At 44.9% G+C, this 10,488-nt stretch overlaps 1 pseudogene across 1 annotated transcript; it reads right to left on the reverse strand.

Annotated features, from left to right (window-relative positions):
- Nucleotides 1-7,075: 7,075 nt before the first annotated feature.
- LOC308254198 (ubiquitin-conjugating enzyme E2 C-like) lies at nucleotides 7,076-7,611 on the reverse strand (annotated as a pseudogene). Its single transcript has one exon. The product of its transcript is annotated as a ubiquitin-conjugating enzyme E2 C-like (transcript).
- Nucleotides 7,612-10,488: the final 2,877 nt, after the last annotated feature.

The following is a 10,488-nucleotide window of genomic DNA, read 5'->3' on the forward strand; positions in this document are numbered from 1 at the left end:
TATATATATATATATATATACCGTGTTTCCCAGAAAATAAAACATCCTCCGAAAATAAGACCTACTTACAGGTTTCCTTCTGAGTGAAATATAAGGCATCCCCCGAAAATAAGGCCCCCAGGCTCTGTCTCAGAATGAAAATTAATTTACCGTAAACTGGTCGCTAGGGCCACCCCGACTGGTGTCTAGCAACCAGTGTTGTTACGCGGAGTCCTGACGTCACTGCTGCGTGGAGGCGGAGCGGAGGTCGGAGTGAGTGGTGAGCGCGGGGCGGGAGAGAGGAGGAGACTTTCGCAGATGTGTGTAGAAGAACAGGAGGATTAGAGCGGACGGGACGCGGCGAAGGTGGTGAGTGCTGGTCTGTCTCTGGTGACACTACCTGATGCTCACGGCCACCTTCATGATGACTGAAGGTTCTCAGTCAGTGGCAGACCCTGCTCCAGCCCAGATCCAGGCCCCAGCAAGCCCAGTGACAGTCCCCAGGCAGGACCCAGGGGGTAAATGTCTGATAAAGGGGTAGGGGGGATGTCTGGTGAAGGTGTTCAGTGGCACAGGGGTGGGGGGAGGGGGATCACTTAAAATGACACAGGAGGATCAGAGGGGGCAATCAAAATGACACAAGGATCAGAGGGGACAATCAAAATGACACAGGAGGATCAGAGGGGACAATCAAAATGACACAGGAGGATCAAAAGGGGTTACTAAAATGGTAATCCCCCCTCTGATTTTCCTGTGCCATTTTGATTCCCCCCTCTGATCCCCCCTGTGTCATTTTGAGTGATCCCCCTCCCCCCACCTTGATACCCCAATTCCTTTTTTTTTTACCCCTAGAAATGAGCGCAAAAAGAAAAAGCTACTCCGTGGAGTACAAGAAAGGAATCGTGGAAGACTCTTGGGGCCAAAATCTTACTGCTTTCTGCAAAGAGAAGATGTTGAGTATCCGATTGGTCTGAAAATGGCGAGCAGAGTATGGTAACCTCATTGAACAAGTGGACAAGGGAAATGCTAAAAAGCGCAAGTGTGGATCAGGTCGGCAACCATTATTTTCCGAGCTGGAAGACCTGATCTGTGAATGGGTTGTTGACAGGAGAGCAAAGGCTTTGGTTGTGAATAGGGCTCAGATTCAAGAATTTGCCCTTGCAATGGCACCACAGTTTGACATAGCCCCCGAAGACTTCAAAGCATCACAGCACTGGCTGGATAATTTCCTTCAGCGAAGTGAACTGTCTTTAAGAAGATCTACAACATTGTTTAGGTTGGAAGATACTCAAGTTATTAAGCGAGCACTTGCATTCAAGTCCTTTATTGATGATGCTGACTTCTTTAAATACAATCTTTCCAACATGATTGCTATGGATGAAACTGCAGTGTTTATGGGCCAATCATCTCAAACAACAATTGAACAGCGGGGTGCCTCCTTGGCGTACATTCCCTCCACTGCTTACGAAAGTGCACGTGTTTCCTGTATTTTGGCAATTCGTCTGGATGGCACTAAAATCCCACCTTTAATCATTTCTAAGGGCAAGAAGGAAAAGATTGAATGTGTTTTGGGTGTTTTTATTCTTGAAACTGAAAAAGCCTGGGCCACACAAGCAGTTATAAGGAAGTGGGTCGATTTAATGCTGCCGCTTGTTATGCGAGGGAGCCAAAGAGGTCTGCTAGTCTGGGATGCAGCCAGCACTCACTGCGCTAAAGACATGAAGACATTTCTTCACGAAAGAAAAATAGATCAGATAATGATTCCCGCAGGAATGACGGCCTATCTCCAGACTCTTGATATTGCAATAAACAAGCCATTCAAAGACAATTTGAGCATGGAAATTAATGACTACATTGAAAATAGAATGGAGAGAAATCAGCGTGAAAACTTTGTGAAACCTAAACTGCAAGAAGTTGTGACTTGGGTGAAGAATTCATGGGAGAAAATCACTGACAGTTGCATTGCAAATGCACTGCGAGCAGGCTACCTTGACAAGAAGTACTTATTTAAAGACAGTGCTATTGCTAAACATGAGAGATTTGGTCCACTGATTCTGAAAGAAATGGAGTCACAAGAAATTCACCAGGAAATTCAGGAATTGGATTGTTATGATGATGTTCCAGAAGATGATGACATGATTGTCATTGAATAAATGAGTAAATTCTTGATACTGTAGGATTCACAGTTTGTCTGGTTTGTGTTGACAACTACCGTACTACCGTACCGTATACAGGTAATAAATTTCCTTTATTTTCATTTAACAATAAATGTGTACCGTATTATTCTTCATGGAAAAATAAGACATCCCCTGAAAATAAGACCTAGCGTGTCTTTGGGGGCAAAAAATTAATATAAGACACTGTCTTATTTTTGGGGAAACAGGATATATATATATATATAATTATGTTGTATACCTTAAACTTACATTACATGATTTGTGAAGTATATCTCAAAGCTGGGGGGGAAATGAATTTTACTTCAGCTATTTCCTACAATGGCCCTTGATGTAGACTTGTGTCCAGCTAGCTATTCTATGAGAATCTAACCCAGTTTGTCCAAAATTTCAGATGGTAAGGCTTAGAACAAGTGTAAAAAATATCTAGACTAGGTGGGCCACCTTTATGGTCAATCCACTATTAATACTTTGACTCAAAAGCAGTCTTTGTTAAGGATGTAACAGCAATGAGTTGCTCCAGGAACAAATACAATGCCTTAGGTATTCACGGTTGTCCTCAATTGCACCCCACACAATTATCTTACATAACCAGTCATCAGTGTCCCCAGCACACAGCAGAATTGAAAAACTTGGTGCCTGTCTCAAAGTAGCTTATCATACAATTAAATAGAAAACATGTAAATAACTCCAGTGCCATATGAGAAACAGTATAAAAGAGGAGTTAAAGAAACAATGGAAGCAGAAAATATGTGCTCAGCCCAGCTGGTAGGAATGGGGGAAGTTTTCCCTGGGCAGACCCATGAGTTGGATTCACCAGGATGCCAAAATAGGGTTCAACTCACCCAGCTCAGAGATTCAATTCCATGCAGCCTAATATCCATGCAGATAGTCATGGCTTTGAAATCTCCCTGTTTATTGGGAGGCCTCCCTCACCTCACCATTGTTGGATGCCGTAGCCATGTAGAAGATAGTTTTGCTTATGTTCCTTCTGCATCTGAGCCTTCTAGCCCCAAGGCAAACATAGTTCAATCTAAAGGGGTCATGTTCCATTGCTAGAGAATCCAGGAACTCAAATTTCATTGCTCACCACTTGTTACTCCCCTGCTTCCTATTACACAGAGAATAAAATTCCGATTCTTTACCATGGCCTACAAGTTCAGCATGGTCAACACATGCCTCCCTCTCAGCTTCAACCCCTTTAGCCACTTTAATCCTGCCATCCATCTTGTTGGAGATGGTCATCAAGAGGATGTGACCTTTGGTTGACCCATGAAGTGCACCAGAGCAATCAGAGGCTCCTTACACCCTTCTGTCTTCGGAATGTATGTTCCACCCACTGTTCCTGCACTAGGAGCCATTTCAAGGATGCAGCCTTGGACTGAATATGTGACTAACCCTGTTAAGGCCACTATGTAAACTTTTAAGACTCTGGTGGGCAGGTGCAGAGATCTACTCATCTGCGGCACCCCAAACAAGCGTAATATGTAAGTTCCCTTGCTTATTATACCTGCCACCTCCAAATCTGTAACAGTCTGCCTCTTTCCTTGGTCTTTCCCTGCCCTCCATATACATGGGCCAATTTTGAATTTCACTCAAGGAACCCCCAAAGTCTCAACCAAACACATCTCCCAGATATGGTAAGCTCATGCTGGTCTCAAGGCTTGTGCTATTCCTTCTGATGGACTTTTCTTCCTTTTTTCTCATCATTCAAGATTCAACTCAGGAGTGCCTTCCTCAGAGAGGTCTTCTTCAACTACCCTGTGATACTACACTACACTACACTACATTATTATTTTCTTGCCTTTGGACCACTTGTCAATCCCTGATATTATTCCATTTATTCATATTTTTATATCCTACACATTGGAAACCACATGAGGTCCAAGATTGTTATTCATGACTTCCCAGAGCAATGCCTGGCACAGAGTAAGTGCTAACACCCTCCCAGACCAACCAACAGGAAGTGTTCCTTTAGCAAATGGGTCAATGTCAGGGCTCCAGTAGAGGGCACTGTGGCACAGGAGAATGTGAAGAGGAGGAGACCTCCACTATAGGAATGCTCTCCCTCAGACAACAGAGGATGTCATCGAAGAATACTTACACTTTTGCTGCAGAGATAGTATCTTACTCCAAGGAGACATCTGGCCCTTTCTCAGACACAAAATTCATGCACATTAAAAGGGAATTAATTAGAGGAAATATTTTAATATTGCTATTTGCCCTTTCTCTATAATAGAAGTGTCAGAGATGAAAGAAAATTAGTAAACTGTATATGAAAATCTTCCTCCTGTCAGAGTCTAGGGCATGGCATGGGACCCAGAGTCAAATCCCCACCCACCCGCACGCGCCTCAGAATCACGCGACACCCAGACCAGGCCAGCCCCACCCCCATTGGGCGAGATCCAGACCCAGCCGGCCCCACCTCCATCAAGCCCTGCTAGGCGGGGTGCACAGCCTCAGGTCCCCTGGCCTGGAGCTGGGTTGAAGGCGTGGCCGGAGGTCCCCAGTCAAGCCCCACTGGGCGGGGGGTGCAGCCTCAGGTCCCCCACCCCAGCTTGGCGCCACACAGCCTCAGGTCCCTGCTGATCGCTTGTTATGGCTCATTACGGGAACCCAGCCTCCAATGTGGGCGCAGCCATCTTGTGATGGTGTGAGGGTCAATTTATTATATAGGATATACATAGTCCATGGACAGACAATAGTGCGATGAATAGTACTTGGTACAGTAAAACCTCTATTCTACTTTCTATCTTTATGAATTTGAATCCTGGAAGAAGTTAGTGTCATTTCTGGTAGGGAAAGTTGCTCATGTTAGATTAGCTATAGGAGTGAATATGTTTCCCGTTTCTACATATGACACTTTTAAAACAGCCTATCCTATATAATAAAAGCCTAACATGCAAATTGTTTAATCGGGAGTTCCACTGCTCACTATGACATGCGCTGACCACTAGGGGCGGCGCGGAACATGGCGGGCGTCAGCGACGTGGCGCTGGCAGTGGGTGGCAGTGAAGGCACTGCTGGCCCTGATGGGCCCTGACAAGAAGAGCAGGACCATGGCGGGATGGTGAAGCAGGTGAGCGGATGACACTAGGCCAAGGCGGGTGTGAGCAGGGGCCCAATCGCCCTGCAAATCGCGCGCAGATGGTGACCAGCGGCGGTGGCAGGGGCAGGGGAGGGGTGGTGCGCAGCCACCGCCCATTCCCAGGTGCTGAGAAAGCTGGGCGGGAGGCCTGGCCCTGATTGATCACCCCACAGGTGAAATGGTGAAGCAGGTGAGGTGGTGGCACCAGGCCATGGTGGGGTGCCAGGTGGGGCTGCAGGGCTGCAAGGCTGGGGGTGTGAGCTGGGGCTTCGATCCCCACAGGCCACCCCGAGGGACCCTAGTATTAAATAGAAGTTATGATTTAGCAAGTCTTGTCAAAACCTACACAAACCCACAGATGCTAAATAGCCAGAGATGATAAAAATACTTGCCAGTTAAGTGTCTAAAAAACATTAAGATTCCATGATAAGTCTTTGAGTTAATTCTGTTTCTATGGTTATGTTTTCCTTTTCATTTCTAATGTATAAATGTATATTCTGTTGTCTCCCTTTTTTTTTTCTTTATCAAGCTTGGCAGGTGTTAAGCTTATTGACACCCAGACAGGAGCAAAAAAGATAAATACATACACATATCCTGGCAAAATTCCTGAACTCCATGGGTAAAGGGAGAATCTTAGTTTTCACACTAATGGAAGAGGACAGATCGGGAGGCAATCGATCTATGTTTCAGTCTCACATCGACGTTTCTCTCTCTTCCTTCCTATCTCTCTAAAATCGACAAAAGCATGTCCTCAGGTGAGGATTAAAAAAAAAATAAAGACAACTATAGACACTCCAGGGCTTATACATAGGGTGTTCCAAAAAATGTATACACACTTTGAATAATTCTAAAGGCAGTGTTTATTAAAACACATATCATTTTTTAAATTCAAAATGTATTTATTTAATACTAGGGGTCCTGTGCACGACTTTGTGCACCTTGAAAGGAACTGTGGGCGGTGAGGCTGCTCTGGGCACAGAGGCGGGTCTCCGCCCATCCTCTGCGCCCCCGCCCAGCCACTCCTGCCGTGGCCCCTGGTCCCCTGACTGCTGGCAGCCCTGCTCCCGCTGCCACCACTTCCACGCACTGACAGCGCCAGCCCCGCTCGCTCGCACCTGCTGACAGAGTGGAGTGATTGGGGCCGGAGCCAGCAGCAGGTGCGATTGGGGCTGGCGCCTCCAGCCGGTGCAATCAGTGGCTCTGGCATCGGCAGTGAGTTGAGTGGGGCTGTCGCCGGCAGCGGGTGTGAGCAGCGGCTGCCAGCTCCAATTGCTCCTCAGGAGCAGGGGGAGGTGGAGAAGCCCTGAGGGGCGATCAGGGCTGGCAGCCGCAGCTTGCACCTGCTGACGGTGCTGAGTGATTGAGGCCGGTGCTGGGCGCCAGCAGCAGCTGCAAGTACCAGGCAGGACTGCAGCGCGTGGGAGCAAAGAATTTTCAGTAACCACCAGAGGCTCGCCCCGATGACAGCAACTGGCACCCCATCTTGGTCTGGCGCCCCTGCTCACCTGCTCCACCGTCCAGCCATGGCTGACGCCCACCATGTTCCACACTCTGCCGTCTACTGCCGACGCCCGCCATGTTCTGTGTGTGCCCCCTGGTGGTCAGCACATGCTGTAGTGACCAGTTGTTTGGTTGTTTTGCCATTTGGTCTATTTGCATATTAGGGTTTTATATATATAGATATTCATCACAGGGGCTCAACCAGAGGCTTAATTTTAAAATGAGACACCAAACAAATATGACACCATGGTAGATACAGAGTCCTATACAGAAATCAAGGCATGGTAGGAAAAGGTAAAAAGACAGCACAAGGAGAGAAGCTGGACAGCCCAGGTCAGGGCTCTTGGCTGGAGACCTGCTTTGCCTAGTTTTCCTGTCGGTACTTCTTGAAGGCTGTGGGGTTTTCCCAGAGCTCTGCAGCACGTGTGTTCAACGGGCTATCCATGCTGGGATCTCCTAGCAGGACGGAGAGCAGGATGGTCCTGACGTCATACAGGGCAGACCACTTGTCCTTTAGGATGTCCAGGCAGATGTGACCCTGGTGTCTACGTTGGGGTGGTAGCAGGGCGCGAGGGCTTTGAGCGTGGGCGCCACTGGGGGAACTCTAGAGAGAGCGTATACCTCAAGTCTTCGTATACTGTGCCAGCTGCTTCATGGATGGTCCCCACCCCTTTGAAAAGGTTGTCTGATTCAGGGAAGGCAGAAATTCCTTTGTCGCCTACATCATAAGGTCATCAGCTCCTGCTGTAACCTCTTGCCCACCCGCTGGGAGGCGCCGGCGCTGGGCTTGGCTCCTTTGGCGACGCTGGGTCTCGGTTCTGGGAGGCCATCCGGGCAGCGCTGGCGGAGATGCGAACTCAGAGAACACGACTGTAATTCAAAACACATTTCATTTTTTTAAATTTTATTTTTAATATATTTTTATTGATTTCAGAGAGGAAGGGAGAGGGAGTGAGAAACATCAATGATGAGAGAGAATCACTGATTGGCTGCCTCCTGCATGCCCCCCACTGGGGACCGAGCCTGCAACCCAGGCATGTGCCCTTGGCCGGAATCAAGCCCGAGACCCCTCAGTCCCCAGGCCGACGCTCTATCCACTGAGCCAAACCGGCTAGGGCCTTTTTTTTTTTTTAAAAAAAAATACAATCGAATCTATAGCATTTTGTGTGTGTACATTTTTTTGGGACACCCTGTATTGTCCATGGATCCTAGCTGAGGAAAATACTCAAAGTTCTTTAATCAATTGATAATTATATTAGAAAAAAATATCTCAATATTGGGTAGAGAAAAGTACAGTGCTTGTTGTGAACAATTTACCTTGTAATATAGTTATGTCTTAATTGATCATTTATTCATTCAACGAACATTTTGAGTGCCAGGCTCAGCAGCAATTCTTGGAGCTGAGTATCATGGTTATGATACTAATGAGATAAGAAATACATGGTGCAAATGTTCAGGAAGGAGTTTTCATACAGAAGACACACTTAAGAGGAATTGGGGATAGGAGTCAATGGGAAACTCGGGAAGTAAAACAGCAATTTCTAAAATTCTCATCCAGATGAAGGGGTTGGGATTTAGCAGGTGAAATGTTTTGGAAAACATGTTTATTGATCAATTTTGAAATATTACTGGAAGAATACAGGTTTCATCAGAACTGCTAGGTATGGGGAGAGAAATACCCACATTATGGAGATAGGTCATAACTTCCAAATTAACAGGAGGGCAAGCACGGAATGAAGAGAAACTTTCCCAAGCCAGTACATAGATGTTTACACATTAAACGTGGCCAAATACATAATATTCATTTTCAGATTTTAACTAATTAGGCAAAAACAAAGCAAATTATAGAGGAATTTAATAGTGCAATTTATAAGTGCGACTTAACACAAAGAGAACTTTCTAATATACAGATAACATATACCTTTTATGCCCAGGAAATCAATTATATTCCTGACCATGAAGAAAATGATAATAGATTCCAAAAAAAGAGAGATTTTATAATTCAGAAACTTTAAATTAGGAATCTAATTTAAATTAGAAATCAACCACCAAAAGATTTTACTTATTTTTAAATTTTTCACCACCAAAAGATTTTTTACAAATTTGCTTGGGAGTTAAAAAATAGCCTAACATGCAGATTTAAGAGGAAATAGAAAATATTAGGACAACAAAAGGTGAATTTAGTAAGATACAGGTCAATATACAAATAACCAACTGTTTTTAAAAAAAATATATTTTATTGATTTTTTACAGATAGGAAGGGAGAGGGATAGAGAGTTAGAAACATCGATGAGAGAGAAACATCAATCAGCTGCCTCCTGCACACTCCCCACTGGGGATGTGCCTGCAACCAAGGTACATGCCCTTGACTGGAATCGAACCTGGGACCCTTGAGTCTGCAGGCCGACGCTCTATCCACTGAGCCAAACCGGTCAGGGCTAACCAACTTTTTTCTATGTATTAGCAACAAACAAGGAAAAAGTAGGACTAAATCCTTTGGTTTTTAGCCTTTTATAATTATGTTTTATATCTCATAGGTCTCAGAAACAATCATTGCTGCAGAACCTGTTAAATTTCTTGGAACTCTCTTTTTAAAAATACATTTTTATTGATTTCAGAGAGGAAGGGAGAGGGAGATAGAAACATCAATGATGAGAGAGAATCATTGATCGGCTGCTTCCTGCACACGCCCTAGTGGGGATCAAGCCTGCAACCCTGGCAGGAGCCTTGACCAGGAATGGAACTGTGATCTCCTGGTTCAACCACTGAGCCACGCCGGCAGGGCTAGAACTCTCTTTTTTCTTTTAAATTTTATTTTTAATTTATTGTTTTTCTCTTTGCTCTTCTTTGGAACTGTCTTTTTTAATTTAAAACATTTTATTTTTTAAAAAACCAGCTATTGGTATGGCGAAAACAAAAATTAAAAGAATGAAGTCAGGAATATTAAATTGGAGGAATTGAAGGATTTTCATAGGAGTATGGCTGATAGCATCAAGCAGTGGTCGGCAAACTCATTAGTCAACAGAGCCAAATATCAACAGTATAACGATTGAAATTTCTTTTGAGAGCCAAATTTTTTAAACTTAAACTTCTTCTAATGCCAGTTCTTCAAAATAGACTCACCAGGCCGTGGTATTTTGTGGAAGAGCCACACTCAAGGGGCCAAAGAGCCGCATGTGGCTTGCGAGCTGCGGTTTGCCAACCACTGGCATAAAGTATCAAGCAGGCTGCTTTGTAGAAATAGATGATTCTATACTTTATTTGGAAATGCACAGGACTTAGAAGGGCCAAGATAATCCTAAAGAACAAATCTGGAGGCCTTACTCTGATTTCATGACTAACTAATTAAGCAAGTATATTAAGACAGAATTGACTTGGTGCAAGGGCAGGTAAGTCGATCAATGCAACAGAATAGAGGACTGAGACCTAGATAACTTCATGTCTATATGAAAAAAAAAAAAAAAAGAAAAAAAGAAACTCACACATATGCAAAAATTAATTTGAGCCCTAGCTGGTTTGGCTCAGTGGATAGAGCGATGGCTCACAGAATGAAGGATCCCCCGGTTGGATTCCAGTCAAGGGCATGTACTTTGGTCCCGAGCTCTGGTTGGGGGTGTGTGCGGGAGGCAAACCAATTGATATGTCTCTCTCACATCGATGTTTCTCTGTCTCTACCCCTTCCTCCCACTCTCTCTAAGAAAAAAAAAATCAATGGAAAAAATATCCTTGGGGGAGGATTAACAAAAA

The sequence above is a fragment of the Plecotus auritus genome (assembly GCF_963455305.1).
Source record: "Plecotus auritus genome assembly, chromosome: 7".
NCBI classification, from domain to species: Eukaryota; Metazoa; Chordata; class Mammalia; order Chiroptera; family Vespertilionidae; genus Plecotus; species Plecotus auritus.